This window comes from Lepus europaeus, chromosome 18 (assembly GCF_033115175.1).
Source record: "Lepus europaeus isolate LE1 chromosome 18, mLepTim1.pri, whole genome shotgun sequence".
Classification (NCBI taxonomy): domain Eukaryota; kingdom Metazoa; phylum Chordata; class Mammalia; order Lagomorpha; family Leporidae; genus Lepus; species Lepus europaeus.
The window spans coordinates 15,471,591-15,489,519 of NC_084844.1; the positions used below are offsets into that span (position 1 = coordinate 15,471,591).

General features: G+C 38.3%; 1 protein-coding gene across 15 annotated transcripts in view; it reads right to left on the bottom strand.

Moving 5' to 3' along the window:
- TANC2 (tetratricopeptide repeat, ankyrin repeat and coiled-coil containing 2) overlaps positions 1 to 17,929 on the bottom strand; it is a 449,007-nt gene that overhangs the window by 195,906 nt on the left and 235,172 nt on the right. The gene's annotated exons all lie outside the window — the stretch shown is intronic.

Below are 17,929 nucleotides of genomic sequence, written 5' to 3' on the forward strand. Positions count from 1 at the left end.
CCTATTTTTGTCATCTCTTTTAATCTGGAACAGCTCTTAAGTTTTAATTTTCATGACTTTGATACTCTGGAGAATTATAGGATAGCTGTTTTGTACAATGTCCTTCAATTTGAATTTATATGATGTTACCACCCAAATTGATTCAGGTCATGTATTTTCTTAGGGAAGAAAGGGATTTAGAATATTGAGAGCTAAGCACCAGCTATACATTGCTTTTGGAGGCATATCACAAATGTAATTGTGTTAACTTTGATCACTTAGAGTGGTTTCTGCCAGATTTTTCCACCTTACACTTTTCCCCTTTACAATTATTAAGTATTTTGTGAGAGAAACCTTGGGATTATGTAAATATCCTAATTTTCAACAAGCTTTTAAAATATTTTGTGGTAAAATATACATAAGATTTTGTCATCTTTAACTTTTTTTATTTTTTTAGATATTTATTTATTTTACTTGAAAGTCACAGTTACACAGAGAGAGGAAAGACAGAGACAGAGACACACACAGAGAGAGAAAGAGATAGAGAGAGAAGGAGGGAGGGAGGGAGAGGGAGAGAGAGAGAGAGTCTTCCATCCGCTGGTTCACTCCCCAGATGGTCGCAACAGCCGGGCCTGTGTGCCGATCCGAAGCCAGGAGCCAGGAGCTTCTGGGTCTCCCACGCAGGTGCAGGGGCCCAAGGACTTGGGCCATCTTCTACTGCTTTCCCAGGCCACAGCAGAGAGCTGGATCGGAAGAGGAGCAGCCAGGACTAGAACTGGCGCCCATATGGGATGCTGGTGCTTCCGGTCAGGGCATTAATCTGCTGCGCCACAGTGCTGGCCCCTCATCTTTAACTATTTTAAGCATATAATGTTCATTATGTATATTCACAATGTTATATAATCATTGCTATCATCCATTTCCAGAACTTTTTCATTATCCCCTGGAAGAAACTGTATCTCCTGAACAGTAACTTTCCATAACCTCCTCTCTCCAGCCCTTAGTAACTTCTATTCTACTTTTGCCTGCATCAATTTTCCTATTCTAGAAATCTTATGTAAATAAAATTATGCAATGTTTTTCTGTCTAGTTTATATCACCACAAAGTTTTCAAGGTTTATAACATATATTAGAATTTCATTCCTTCCTATGGCTGAATAATATTCCATTGTATATTTATACCATATCTGTTCACTCATTCATCTGATTTTGGATACTTTGGTTGTTTCCATCTTTTAGGTATTAGGAATAATAATATTATGGTCACTGATACATCTGCTTGAATCTCTCCTCAAAAAACTTTTGTTGACTATTTTTAGCATCTGTTAATGTCTCTTGGTTAATTACCAACATGCTTCTCAAAAAGCTATTTTTCTAAATTTATTTTTTTTAAAACTTATTCATCTATTTCTCTACAGAAGGATCTAATCTATTACTGTGTTCATTTATTTCTCAAATTATTCTACATTTGCTAGGATAAGCCCTTTTCATTTGGGTTATGTAAGTTTTTTTTTTTTTTTAAGTTTTATTTATTTATTTGAAAGCCAGAATTACAGAGAGAGAGGAGAGGCAAGAGAGGTCTTCCATCTGCTGGTTCACTCTCCAGATGGCCACCAGGGCTGGAGCTGTGCCAATTCCAAGCCAGGAGCCAGGAGCTTCTTCCAGGTCTTCCATGTGGATGTAGGGTGCCAGGACTTGGGCCATCATCAACTGCTTTCCCAAGCCATAGCAGAGCTGTATCGGAATTGGAGCAGCAGGGACTCGAAACAGCGCCCATATGGGATGCCTGCAGGCGGCAGCTTTACCTGTTATGTCACAGTGCTGGCCTCATTTTTTTTAAAAAATGTTTATTTATTTATTTGAAAGTCAGAGTTACAGAGAGAGAGCAAAGCAAAGAGAGAGATCTTCCATCCACTGGTTCACTCTCCAGGTGGCCAATAGCCAGCACTGAGCCAGGCTGAAGCCAGGAGCCATGTGCCATCTAGTTCTCCCATGTGGGTGGCAGGGGCTCAAGCACTTGGACCATCCTCTCAACTGCTTTTGCCTAGGCAATTAGCAGGGCGATAGATCAGAAGTGGAGCAACTGGAACACGAACTGGCACCCATATGGGGATGTTGACAGCAGCTTTACCTGCTCTGCCACAACGCTGGCCTCTGCTCTGTGAACTTTTGACATATTTTGTCATTTTCTGTGCACTTCTTTACTTTCTGGTAGAAGGTATTCTAGGCTCATGCTCTGTCTCAACCTTGCTATCATTCATTTTCCACAAGTAGCCCTGGTTTTCTTAGGGAAGAAAGGTATTTAGAATATTGAGAGCTAAGCACCAGCTATACATTGCTTTTGGGAGGGATATCACTGTCCTCTAGGCCCACCATTAGACAGTTGCATAGTATTTGCACATACACATATGTATAGATAATATACATATACACACATGCTTATACTCATTTTATTTGTAAATCTACACACGCACACACACACACTATTCACAATGATACCTCTAATCTAAATCACAGGGCTAACTCTAGCTTCCTCTACTCCAAAGTTGCAACTATTTTTCAACAGTGAGAAACCAGGCTCCCAGTGTTCTTACTTATTTAATCTGCTCTCCCTCCATGCAACACATTTCACTGCTGTCCTGCATACAGACGTTCACCCTCCAACTTCTGCCTCTTACTCCATGCTAGATAGGTCCTAGCTACCACTTGCCCTGCAGTCAGGTTCATTCTTTGTAAAATTGAGATGTAATTTACATACTATAGAAGCCACCTCCTCAAACCATACAATTCAGTGGCTATTAGTATACAGTAGTTCCCACATCCCCACCCTCAAGATGTATGTCCCACACCCCCAGTGTGTGCCTGAAACCACAGACAGTACTGAACTCTATCATTTAATGCTTATTCTGTCTGAAATAAGCGTGTACCAAGAACTGTGGTGCATGCAGGTTGAGGTGTGACAGCAAAACTGACATGAATTTCTTTTTCCTTCTTCACAATTTCATATATAGAAGATCTGTTGTTATCATAGATCTTGCCTCAACATAAACGTTTTTTCTTTCCTTAAGAAGTGGAAAACGTTCAACTTTTCACTTAAAAGAAGCACTTTATAGCTTCCTCTTGTCATATCAGATTTATCAGCATCACAACTCTTGCACTTTGATGCCATTAGTAAAATAAGTTACTTGAATACAAGCCCTGCAATACTATGTCCGTCCATCTGGCAACTGAGATGGCCACAGATGACTAATGAGCAAGCAATACACACAGACCAGTTACACTGGACAAAGGGGCGATTCATATTCCAGGAGGGCTAGCATAAGATTTCATCATGCTACTCAGAACAGCGCACAATTTAAAGCTTATGATTTTTTTTTCTGCAATTTCCCATTTAAATATTTCTGGACAGTAGATAGTTGTAGCTAACTGAAACTGTGGAAAGTGGACAAAGGAAGACTAATATATTTATAAGGTTATATAAACATCATCACAATCTAATTATATTCCTGCAAATAGAAACCTTACTAAGGTTAATTTTTGTCCTGTAATTAAGACCTCTAAAACTCCTGATTTATAGTATTCATTTTAACCCTCTGTTTGAAGATTGTTATCTTTCTAGACAATTAGATTTCTAGGTTCTCCCACAGACTGTTTTTCAATGGTTACAACTATAGGAATTCTTTTTTAAACTTTTTCACTGAGAGATGCAGAACAGAGTCAGTATGGGGTTTATTTTTAGACTACTCACTCTCTAAAGATAAACTGCTTTCTAAATAAAGAATTTATAGAAATCACATAAAATGAGCCAGAGAACTGAAAATGGTCTATTATAAATGTAATATAGAAAAATTTAGGGACTGTTCACATAAATGTGTCAACATTTTTTCAAGGTTTTAAGTTCAGGCATATTTAATATCACCTTGTAATAATCTACAGTAGCACAAATCTTACAGGACATTAAAAAACCTTTTTATGAAGTCAGATATGTATGTCCTTTAAGCAAAACAAGCATCAGCTGTAGTGTCATATGATGAGAAGTGAAAACACAACAACTTCTTACTATTTAAAGGATTCAGTGTTACATTCGACTCTATATCAAGAGAGTAAGATTACATTGTTATTACTCAGTTTAACATTTCTCTACTGAAGTTATAAGCTGGGCGTCAGAAGGGTATATGATTATTTGTGCACAAGTACTGAACTCAATTAGTGTTCTATATGTGGAAAATCTACATAGAACTGTATAAATGTAATTTATTACATCATTAATATCTTCATTTTACAAATAAGAAAGTCAAGATGCAGAGAAATTATCTCTTCAAAGTTATACAACCAAGAGTGGGTGTGTGGTGCAGTGGTTAAGCTGCTGCTTAGATTCCCCACATCTCATACTGGAGTGTCTGGGTTAGAGTCTTGGGTTGGCTCTCCATTCTGGCCTCCTGCTGAAAAGCAGAAGTGATGCTCAGGTAGTTTGGTTTCTACTACCCATCTGGGAGACCTGGATGGAGTTATGGGCTCCTAACTTCAGACTGGTCCAGCCCTAGACTTGTGGGCATCTGGGAGTAAACTGGTAGACAAGAGATCTCTGTCTATCCCTCTCCCTGTCTCTCTGCCTTATGAATGAATGAATGAATAAGCCCAGAACTTCTAAACAAAATCACACAATTAGTAAATGGTGCAGCCAGGATTAGAATAGATGCTCCCATTATCATGACAGAGTGTCTTTCATATTGCAAAGAAATACAGAAAATTGTGAGAATGTATACATAAGAGACAACTTATTAACAGGTACATAGCGTATAGTATTTTAATGTCGTAACAAAGCACATTGTAAACACTGAATAATTCAATGGAGGTTTCTCAAGAGAAACTTCAACCCTTTCAATCCTTCGTAAGGTAACTTCAATCCTGTCTACGTTACTACTTTTATACTTTCAAACACTAATGCAGAAAGAAGCTGAATTCATCTGTGGGTGGCCAGATTAGATAATGCTACTATACAAAGTCCTTTTCATTTGTTTTGATTGGTATTTTTTGCACCTTTCTAAATCTAAATCTTACCTACCTATTTACTTGCTTCATCTCAATATATCACTGAACAATGAATCAATATGCTATTATCTGGTGTGTATTCAATAATCGAAGAAATCTGATACCAGGTTCTGAAGTGAAAAAACTACCTTTGGCTATTACAGTTGTTTCTAACTTTTCTTATTTGTTGACCCTGAATAGGTAAGATGAGCTCCAGTGAATCACATTCGGAAAATGAAGGGGATATCTATGAGAAGGCCTAGCAGAAGGACCATTAGGGGGTTTCCAAATAATAGATAGTGTAAATCTAAATTCTCAGATCAATGGTAGCTTCTGCCTTCTCCTCATCCTTAAAGTATGCCAAGATTTCTGGGGAGGAAGAAGTAAAAACAGTAGAGATATCTCATTTCTAGTTTCTAGATTATAGACTTCACTGTTGACACTCTCTTCTCTAACCCATTTTAAAATAAATTAAAAATAGTTCCTTCTAATAAAAAGGTGGGAATATGTGAAATATGTCTTGAACTTACTCTGTAGGACCTGAAGGACACTTATCTTTAGAATCTGGTATAGTCAATTACACTGAAAAACACATTGATCAAGTAAATAAAGCAATTCCTCCTTCCAAACCATTCCATTTAAAAAATATACTTAAAATATCTCCAGATCATCCTCCATTTTCATTTTCCCTACATTTCACTCTGCATTCTCCCTTAAATACCGGTTATTTTCTTCTCTTTAATTTTATTCCTCCTTCCCACTGACAAGTAGCTGCTCTCACAAAACCTGTCTGCCTGCTAAAGAAAGATCTAGCTGCAGGATGGACAGCTGTCCTCTCCTCTTTATAATGAACAATAATGCCATCTGAAGAACATTAATAGGCAGAATTGTATGGAAATAATTGTAGTTAAGAAAGAGAAATCTGTGCAAAATACCAACATTACTTGGTTAAGAATAGAAAGAGTGATCCTTCTTTACAATAAATTTAAATTTTAAATTTTTTAAAAAAATTCTTTGACATATTTTAAAGGTTGTTTGGTCTCTGAGTAGGGAAGATGATTTATATTATAATTAAGATGAGTTTCATCTATATTGTTGTATATCAATTTTTGTTTTTTGGTGATGATATAGTAGGCTATGTTTTTCCATGTTCATGGACAAAAGACTTAATAATGTTAAAACAGTAACACTCCCTAAACTGATCTGCATATTTCATACAGTTCTTATCAAAATTGTAGCTGCTTTTCCCTCCCTCCCTTCCACCCTCCTACTTTCTCCTCATTTTTTCCTTCCTTCCTTCCCACTCCCCTTATATAGCTAAGACAATTTTGAAAAAGAATAGTGTTAGAAGAGTCACATTTCCTATTGTCAAAATGTATTACAAAGTTGCAATAATAAAGGCAGTGTGATACTTGTGTCAGGCTAGACATATACCCCAAAGGAATATAATTCAGACACTTTTACATTTAAAGTAAATTGATTTTTAACAATTCAACGTAGAATAGACTATTGAACAATTGGTGCTGGGACAACTGCATAACCACATATCATACAGCACAATTAACCAAAAATGCTATCAGCAATCTAAATATATGAGTTAAAAATGTAAGTCTTAGCAGAAACATAGTAGTAAATATTTGTGATGTTTGATTAGGCAATAGTTTCTCAAATATGACACTAAAGAACAAAAGATGAAAGAAAAATAGGTAGAGTTCATCAATATTAAAAAGCTTTGTGCTTCAAAGGCTAGTACCAAGAGACTAAAAAGACAACCTACAGAATGAGAGAAAATATTTGTGAATTATGTGGTGATAAGTGACTTGAACCTAGAATATATAAAGAACACACACACACACAAAACTCAACAATAAAAAGGTAAAATAGATCAATTAAAACACAGGCAAAAGATTTTAACAGACATATCTCCAAAGAAGATAAACAAATGGTTAGTAAGTAGCATATGAAAAGATGTTTGACATCATTAGTCAGAAGGGAAATGCAAATCAAACCCCAAATGAGAGAATAAATCATGCCCACCAGTAATAAGATAGGTAGGCATGGGAAGTACCTGCAAGTCACACTCCCCCCACTCCCCATGTGTAATTCTATTTTACTTGTCAATTAAATACCCCTTTCCCAGGATGCATCGGCTTCATCCTAAGGAGAATGCCACGAAAATATAGGTATTAAGCTCCACGTGAAACTTCTGGAGGTGTCATTTAATTCCCAGGTGGCTTCACACCTGGAGGCACCGCCCTCAACCTCATGAAAGAGACCAACATGGGGAAACAGCTCTCTGTCTTGCACTGTAGACCACGGCTGGATGTGCTGCCAGGTGCCCTCTGTCATCCTTCCCCAACCCCACCACCTTTCGGGTAATTTTCTGGTCTACTGCTCACTCAAGACAGGTATTCCGCTGAGTGGGGTAACCCATGCTCATGTGTGTGTGTATGCTTTGTCACCTTTTAAATACTTATTTTTTTATCTCTTTGTATACCTTCTATATGTCAGCACTAAGAATGCTTATCTTCGTGCATGACAAGATCCTGAAGTATAAATTAATATAACTCTAGCCCATATCACTAGAATGGTTAAAATAAAAAAGGCAAGCAATAACAATGTTGGTATAATGTAGAGAAGATGTAGAGAAGATCGTATAGTAGTGGTGGGAATATTAGATTGTGCAGCCACTTTGAAAACAGTTTGACAGTTACTTGGATGTTAAACAGAGTTACTATATGAATCAGTAAATATAGGTATATGCTTGCCCTCCCAAATTGAACACACACATCTATCTAAAGACTTGTATGCTCATAGCAGTGTTATAATAGTCAAAATACGGAAACAACTCAAATGTCTATAAAATGATAAACAGATAAATAAAATGTGGTATATACTCACAATGAAATAGTATGTGGCTATAAAAATGGATAATGTAATACTTCCCTCCATTACCCATCTTTCCTTTCTTTTTTCCTTTAATTTTTGCAGTAGCATAATTTTAATTTACCTTATAATCACAGGTTTGATGTGTTTTAAGGCAATCTTCTTTATTTTCTTTGTGCTCAGAATTCATTGAGCTTCTTAGACTTATGTATGAGTTCACAGATCTCACCAAATTCAGAAAAATTTTGCCCTTAGTCCTTATTTCTTTAAAAATGTATATATGTATGTATATGTATGAATCTGATTACATATACATATATTCATATACAAGTTTATACATTCCTACATTCATGTTATATATAAAAGTATATAAACAAAATAACAAAAAATTACATGTAAAATAAGTTATATATAACATCTATAATATTTTCTTCTATATATACCCTGATGTTAATTCTATCCATTTTCTTTTTTTATTTAAATCTCTGACATCAGATTTTTATCTCTGAAAGTTCATATTTATGTTTCAACATATCAAGTCATTCTTCTATTTTCTAAAACATACAAGAACTAATATTCTTGTGTTTTGGGACTGGCGCCGTAGTGCAGCGGGTTAACGGCTTGACCTGAAGCACCAGCATCCCATATGGGCACCAGTTTTAGTCCTGGCTGCTCCTCTTCCAATCCAGCTCTCTGCTATGGCCTGGGATAGCAGCAGAAGATGACTCAAGTCCTTGGGCCCTTGCACCTGCGTGGGAAACCCCGAAGAAGCTCCTGGCTCCTGGTTTTGGATCGGCACAGCTCCGGAAGTAGCGGCCATCTGGGGAGTGAACCATTGGATGGAACACCTCTCTCTCTGTCTCTCCTCTCTCTCTGTAACTCTTTCAAATAAATAAATCTTCAAAAAAACTAAGTGTTTTATTCCTTGTCTACTAATTCTATCAAACTGTATGTTTAGGTTAACCTTAATTAACTGATTTTTAATCTTAATTACAGAGGCGTTTTATTTCTTTGCATGTCTGGTGATTACTGACTGGATGTTAGACACTGGGGACATTTTTACCTCAATGGCTGCTGTATATTTTTGTATTACTATTAATTTCTTCAGATTTATTACATGTTATGACTAAATTTGTAGCACTCCAACTAATTTTCTCTTGATCTTCCTTCTCATTATTTAGATCCTTGTTTAATCTTCACATCACTGTTTACTTTTTCACACCACTTAGCACAATTTATACTCATTTATTAGTTGACTTGTTTTATTGACTGTCCAACTAAAACATAAGTTCAGTGAGCAAATGGACCTTGCTTATCCTTTCGACAACTTTATCCACAGATTACAGTGCACTTATTGCCTGGCACATAAAAGATGTTCAATAAACCTTAACTGACTGAATAAATAAATTAGCCCTCTATACACCAAAAAGCTTTATGTGTTGTCTCAACAATACACAAAGTTTTATGAAATTTTATATTTCAACATAGAATAGAATATGCCCCACAGGAAAGCTACACAGGTTGTATAACTTCTAATATCCATCAGTTCTTTATTTCTCTACTTATGCCTAACTTTGGCATTCTAACACAAAATTTCAGGAAAAAGTGTTATCTATGCGAATACATCTTCAAAACAAGTCCTCTAGTTTGTACTCAAGTAGATTGCCACACATACACCCTTGTATGAAAAAAAATTTCATTTTGTTACTACAGGGTATGAATTTCTTCTTTTGCCCTTTTGATACTATTTCTAAAACTACTGAGTTACCTGTTTAATATTAAAATTTATTATTATCACAGAGCACTTCATAGTATATATAATCTGGAGAGCTTTTGATTGAAATGCTAAATGCTATGTTGAAGATTTCTATAATAAATTTTATAATTCTCTGACCTCTTTGATGATAAGCAACAAGCTATAAAAGGGATGGGAAAATGAAAGAGTGATAAGTCATGGAAAAACAAAAAGAATGGAAGTGGAAAAAAAGAGAGATGAAAAAAACCTTTCGGAGCTGGCGCTGTGGTGCAGCAGGTAACACCCTGTCCTGAAGCAATGGTATTCCATACAGGCGGCGGTTTGAGATTTGCTGCTCTACTTCTGATCCAGCCCAAAAGTGCTTGGGGAGTGCTTGTGGAGACCCGGAAGAAGATCCTGGCTTCTGGCTTTGGATCAGCGCAGCTCTGGCCATTGTGGCCAACTGGGGAGTGAACCAGCAGATGAAGACTTCTTTCTATCTCTCTCTCTCTCTCTCTGTCTCTCCTCTGTGTAACTCTTTGAAATAAATAAATCAATCTTAAAAAAGCCTTTCTTGTGTTGTATTATTCATGAATTATTCACAAAAATCCAAATGTTACCCATTTAAGTAGAGACTTGAAGAAAGCAAAATGATTCCTTCCTCTTCTAAGCTCTTATATTATATATATGTGTGTGTGTGTGTGTGTGTGTATATATATATATATATTTTTTTTTTTGACAGCCAGAGTGTACATTGAGAGAAAGACAGAGAAAAAGGTCTTCCTTGCCGTTGGTTCACCCCCCAGTGGCCACTGCGGCTGGCACACTGTGGCCGGCGCACTGCGCTGATCCGAAGCCAGGAGCCAGGTGCTTCTCCTGGTCTCCCACTCGGGTGCAGGGTCCAAGCACCTGGGCCATCCTCCACTGCACTCCTGGGCCACAGCAGAGAGCTGGACTGGAAGAGGAGCAACCGGGACAGAATCCAGCGCCCCGACCGGGACTAGAACCTGGTTGCCGGCGCAGCAGACAGAGGATTAGCCTATTGAGCCGCGGCACTGGCCAGCTCTTATAAATATTAATGTCACTCTTATCTCAGTTGCATCACTCTATTTTCTTAACTGCTTATGGTCTATATGTATTATATATTTATAAGATAAATACTTTTTAAAAGCCAATTAATTAATAAACTTTATGGATATACATTAAAATATTTATAGGAGAAATGTCACAATGACTGGGTTTTGCCTAAATTACGACAGAAAAAAATGAGGAAGGATAGAGAAAACAAATTGTTAAAATTAGTGAAGCTCAGAATTTTTCTTAGGTGTTTAAACCCAACTGAAAATTGATCCCTGTTAAAAATAAGAGTGGGAATAAGAGAGGGAGGAGGTGTACAGTTTGGTACACGCTCACTCGTACTTACCCCTAAGGGTAAAGCTAAAAACTTGCCATGGGACTCCAAATCCCACTAAGTTGGCAGGTACCAATACCATCTTACTCATTAAAATGATCAGTTTAAGTTCATAACTGATCATAAAGATAAGATTAAGTGTCAAAGGGATCACATAAATAAGACCAGTGTCTGCTAATAATAAGTGACAGAATTATAAAGGAGAGAACTCTCCAACATGGGAAGCAGGATACTCAGCAGACTCATAGAATGACAGGTGCCCTGAACAGCACTCTGGCCTCAGAATCAGTCCTTAAGGCATTCGGATCCAGCTAAAAAGCCCATGAGTGTCTCTCAGGCATGGAAAGCCAAAACACTGTGGCAAAAAATAACCTAAATGAAAGATCTCTGTGAGTGAGATCTTGTTGGAAAGAAGGGGCCATCAAAGAAGGAGGTACTTTTCTCTGAAAGGAGGAAAGAAATTTCAGTTTTTTTTTAAAAAAAGATTTATTTATGAAAGTCAGAGTTACAGAGAGAGAGGAGAGGGAGGGAGGGAGGGAGGGAGAGAGAGAGATTGTGTCTTCCATCTGATGGTTCACTCCCCAGTTGGCCACAATGGCCAGAGCTGTGCCAATCCAAAGCCAGGAGCCAGGAGCTTCTTCTGGGTCTCCCACATGGGTGGCAGGGGCCCAAGGACTTGGGCCATCTTCCACTGCTATCCCAGGTCATAGCAGAGAGCTGGATTGGAAGTGGAGCAGCCGGACTAGAACTGGTGCCCATATGGGATGCCAGCGCTTCAGGCCAGGGCGTTAATCTGCTGTACCACAGTGCTGGCCCCAACAATTTTCATTTTGATTATGACCTTGTCTAAATAAGGTCAGAGTTTGTGAACTCAAGAGGCTTCCATAGCCTTGGAAGCTCATGAAAAAAGCTTTGGGTGATTACTGATGTCGTAAATAAGAGTGTCAATTGTTAAATCAACCTCAGGAGTCACTGTGCACTTACTCCCCATGCAGGATCTCTGTCCTTAATGTGATGTATTATGAGAATTAATGGTAAAAATAGTCTTCAAGCAGTACTTTATACTTTGTATGCCTGTGTGGATGCAAACTGTTGAAATCATTACTCAGTACAGAGTTGATCTTCTGTATATAAAGATAATTAAAAATGAATCTTGCCGGTGCCGTGGTTTAACAGGCTAATCCTCCGCCTTGCGGCGCCGGCACACCGGGTTCTAGTCCCAGTTGGGGCGCCGGATTCTATCCCAGTTGCCCCTCTTCCAGGCCAGCTCTCTGCTATGGCCCGGGAAGGCAGTGGAGGATGGCCCAAGTCCTTGGGCCCTGCACCCGCATGGGAGACCAGGAGAAGCACCTCCTGGCTCCTGGCTTTGGATCAGCAAGATGCGCTGGCCGCAGCGGCCATTGGAGGGTGAACCAACGGCAAAAAGGAAGACCTTTCTCTCTGTCTCTCTCTCTCACTATCCACTCTGCCTGTCAAAAAAAAAAAAAAAGAATCTTAACGAAGAGTGGGATGGGAGAGGGCGTAGGAGATGGGATGGGTTTCGGGTGGGAGGGTAGTTATGGGGGGAAGAACCACTATAATCCAAAAGTTGTATTTCTGAAATTTATATTTATTAAATAAAAAAATTAGTGAGGCTAGTAAAAGGGTACACAGTACATTATTCTACACACTCTACTCACTATTTCTGTGAATGTTACAGAATTTTGTGAAATGATGTTTCTTTTAAATAACTCAGTGATTTTTTAACTGTACTCCCTAAGGAACATCTGGCAATGACTGGAGAAATTTCTGATTGGCACAATCAGAAACCCTTGGGGACAAGGGTTGTTACTACTGGCATCTAGAAAGGAGAAGTCAGGATGCTGCTAAACATTCTACAAGTAGATAGAACAGCTCTCCACAAACAAAGGATTATCAAGTTCCCCAAATCAACTGGCACTGAGAAACGCTCAAACTGCTATAATCATCTTATCCTTCAAAATTTAGCATTCTGGATGAACCCTTAATACACAGCAGTAGGGAACCACTATCCAAGCTGTTAATTGTGAGGATTCTTAAGAGTTACTTCAATTTTTGGCTTACAATGACTTTTTAGTCTTTGGACCATTTCCATACCAAGGATTGGGTCTGGTTTTTTGCTTTACTAGATTCTGCTATAATCCTTCCTGTTACAGTGTCTGTGTCAAGAAGGGTGGGGTATGTTAAAACACAGAACAACTGAAACAGAATTTAGAATATGAGTATCCAAGAATTTTCATATATGATCTCTTTTATTAATTATAACACTAGCTAGTACATACAGGGATTAACTCTATACTAGGTATTGTGTCTAAAAGTCTATTGTGTCAATATATATATCAACTCATTTAATCATCAAACTGTCTTATGGGATATACAACCTTTTATCCTTACTTTTGTGAATAAGAAAACTAGAGAAAGAATAAGTACTCAAATTCATATGGCTAATATGTGACTGAAGCAGGCAATCTGGTTCTAGTATTCGCTCTTAACCCTTAAAGTTGCTATTGCTCTTTGCCTTCCCTTTCCCAAGAGTGTTTGCTCAAAACTCTCAAAAATATCCCTTAATATTTATAATTATTTGGTTTAAATTTTCGTCTCGCCCATGACCACTCTGGTGATGCAAACAATGTCTCACTTTGGGTCCAGCATTGTGACATCACTGGTTAAGCTGCACTTGTAATGCCAGCACCTCCTATCAGAGTTCAAGTCCTGACTGCTTTGCCTACAATCCAGCTCCTTGCTAATGCATGTTGGAAGACAGCAGAAGATGGCCCAAGTGCTTGGACCAAGCCACTTATGTGGGAGACCCAAATGGAGTTCTGGCCTCTTGCTTTGGCTTGGCCCAACTGCAGCCACTGGATGCATTTGGGGAGTGAACCAGTGGATGGAAGACCTCTCTCTGTCTCTCTATCTGTCACTCTGCCTTTGAAATAACCAATTAACTAAATAAAATAATATAAAAATTGTTATAATATATGTGTATATAAGCACTAACTTACAAAGCACATTATCAGGAAGTTAGATTGGAAGTAGAGTAGATGGGATGCCAGCTTAGCCAATGGTGGCTTAACCTGCTGTGCCACTGTACCAGCTTCTGTTTTTTTTTTACTTTGACTTGTATATTGAATAATTACTTAAATAAGACAAATAATACCTTTAGATTTTAAAATAGATTTGTCACACAGTACCAAAGATGATCTACACTGATTAACATAATAACAGAAAAGTTGTCTTTAACATGAGTAGAGTAGGCATCTTGTGGTATAATGCAAAGATTTATAATGTAGCTGTTCACATTAACTAATTACCTTGAGAGGCAGAGACAGAGAGACACAAAGAAAGATCCCATATGTTGGTTTACTACTCAAATACCAACAATGTTCAGGGAAGAGCCAGACCAGAAACAGGTCTCCCACATGTGGCAAGAAACCAATTACCTGAGCCTTCAACACAGCTTCCTAGGGTTTGAATTAGCAAGAAGCTGGAGCTGGAGCTGGTACTCAAACTCAGGTACCCCATGGGATGCAGGCATCTTAAGTAGTTTCTTAACTACTTGGCTAAACACACATCCCTTGCGTAGCTATTTATACTCAATTTTTTCTTTCTTTCTTTCTTTCTTTCTTTTTTTTTTTTTTTTTTTTGACAGGCAGAGTGGATAGTGAGAGAGACAGAGAGAACGGTCTTCCTTTTTGCCGTTGGTTCACCCTCCAATGGCCGCTGCGGCCAGTGCATCTCACTGATCCAAAGCCAGGAGCCAGGTTTTTCTCCCGGTCTCCCATGCGGGTGCAGGGCCCAAGGACTTGGGCCATCCTCCACTGCCTTCCCGGGCCATAGCAGAGAGCTGGCCTGGAAGAGGGGCAACCGGGATAGAATGCGGCGCCCCAACCGGGACTAGAACCCGGTGTGCTGGTGCCACAAGGCGAAGGATTAGCCTGTTAAGCCACGGCGCCGGCAATTTTTTCTTTTAATTTGACAGATAGAGTTAGACAGTGAGAGAGAGAGACAGAGAGAAAGGTCTTCCTTCTGTTGGTTCACCCCCCAAATGGCTGCTACAGCCGGAGCTACCCCTATCCAAAGCCAGGAGCCAGGTGCTTCCTCCTGGTCTCCCATGCAGGTGCAAGGGCCCATGCACTTGGGCCATCCTCCACTCCTTCCCTGGGCCACAGCAGAGAGTGGACTGGAAGAGGAGCAACCGGGACTAGAACCCAGCACCCATATGGGATGCTGGCGCCGCAGGTGGAGGATTAACCAAGTGAGCCACAGCACCGGCCCCTATACTTAATGTTTTAATAAGACATTGAACATTAGAAAAGAACACTCATTCTAAAATTGCTTGGCAACAGAGTCAAGCAATAGTAAGCTAGAATGAATAAAGTTTGCAGTTCATGATCCTCTTTAAATCCTTACGAAAAGTCTGCACTGTTTTGCTGGGTTAACTCCACTTTCCACTTAAAAATCATTTTCTGGAAGCAATTACAATATCAGGCTCATCTATTCATAACTATACTTTAACTGTTATGACTTCTGTAAAAGATAAGAAAAAAAGCAGAAAACAACACTGAACTTACCTCACTGAGCTTTCAAATACATTTGGGACTTGAAGCTGTATGAAGTAGACAACCACTAATCTCCTACCCCCAGTCCAATGGCAAAAGAGCAACATCAGATGGAGGTTATAGGCAGAAAGGCATTTTCAACACTTTAGGCTCATAGTAGCACCCTAATCACAACAGGTAAAACCTGTCAAAACTTTGATGCAAAATACTAATTCCAATGAGACTTAGTTCCAAGTCCAGATAAGAGACAACTTGCTCAAACAGATGGACAGCAAACTAACCTAAAAGCCCTCTTGAAAAATGAGCTTGTATATATTTCAAGTAACCAACTAGTCAATAATACCATTTCAATTTCTTGATACAAGTTGAATGTTCTTACTTGAAAATCTGAAATGAGTGCTTCAAAATCTGTTAAGGTAGACTTGGCACCACAATTGGAAAATTCTACACATGGCCTCATGTGAGAGGTCAGTCAAAACACAGGTGCACTAAAAATGACATACAAAACTGTTTTCAGCTATGTGTATCAGGTGTGCATGAAACATAAACATGGATGTCCCAAGCAGAGACTTAACTTCTGCACAAAATATTTACCCCTCTCTGACCTCAGTAACACAAAACTGTCTAATAACACAAAATTTGCAGCAATCTAAGTTTTTATGATCAAGTGATTTTCTAAGTATTTAGTTTGGCCCCTTAAGATATTTACCACCCCCCCCCCCAACAATAAGTAAACATATTTACTAGTAGATACTTAGTATAGGTACTAAATATGACTAATGTTTCTGCTAGTAATATCGACATACATAAGTAAATGGCAAAGAAAGATCCACACACATACTCCCTCTTGCTAGTCAAACATGTAATTTTTATAAGATTAGGGCCTTTTCATTTTGCATTAACAAAATTCATTAGTTGGCTTTTAAACGCTTTGTAATCTTCCATCACAATTTCCCACCTTTCTGAGTCTCTCTTTGGAAATTGGAACCACTGTAGAGAAGGTATATACAGAGATACAAAGTATTTCTTGTTTGGTAACACTTAAACTAGTGTTTTCCAGCCTACAAAATTGCCATCAAAGTACAACAGATATTACGTGCACATAATGTGTGATGATGACTATTTGGCTGAAATGGAAAGCAACATTTGATCAGCTCAAGAACCTTAAAAGTTTCACTAAAATGACTAAGATTGATATTGTTCACTAAACTATCCTTTTTGGTTTTAAACTGGGATTTCTTTTCTTTTCTTTCTTTTTTTTTTATATTAGTAATTTTACTTCTTCTTTCTTTTTTGGGTTCCATTTGCATGGAATGTCCTTTTTTTAAAGATTTATTTATTTATTTGAAAGTCAGAGTTACATAGAGAGGGGAGAAGCAGAGAGAAAGAAAGAGAGGTAGCAGTCCTTCATCCAATGGTTCACTCCCCAATTGGCCGCAATGGCTGGAGCTGCGCAGATCTGAAGCCAGAAGTCAGGAGCTTCCTCCAGGTCTCCCATGTAGGTGCTGGGGCCCAAGAACTGGGGCCATTCTCCACTGCTTTCCCAGGCCATAGCAGAGAGCTGGATCAGAATGCGGAGCAGCCGGCGCTTCAGGCCAGGGAGTTAACCCACTGAGCCACAGCGCTGGCCCCTAAATTGGGATTTCTAATGTCTGCCTTGAATAGACATACATTTGTGATATAAAATATGGTAAAGATGTACTACTTCTACAATGTCATATTTCTATTATTCCCTGATTGGCCTGCATTTCCTCATCCAAGGCCAAATTTATTCCAATGTGGAAAGGAAGTCATTTACAGATTAGTCACTGTGAGAAAAGTATTATTACATCCTCAGAAGTCATATTTGTTTAAATAGCAAATTTATTCTGATGGTCTCCAAATCTGGGATTTCTTCTAGAAGCTGAACATTAAAATAACATGATGTAACAACCCAGAATAAAAGAGAAAAGTATCATTCTAGAAAGCACTTTTATTGTACTATAGTAGTATAGATTGGGGATTGGGAAAGATCTCTAGGAATTTATAAGAAAGGCAGTGTGGGTGTTTTGAATATAAAAAATAAAAAAAGGTGAGATTTTAGAAGAGAATAATGAAGGATTAATGCTACAAGGTCACAAAATGACACTTATCAAATATGCAGAAATACAGAGAAGACACACTAAAACAGATTTATAGTGTGCAAATTACAAGATGGAAACAGAATGGAGTTTTGAGGAAAATGTACTGTTAACTGGAATTCTGAGGAAAATGTACTGTCATGGTTAATAATATTTCTTGAATGGGTAAAAGTGCTCATATATTGTTGGA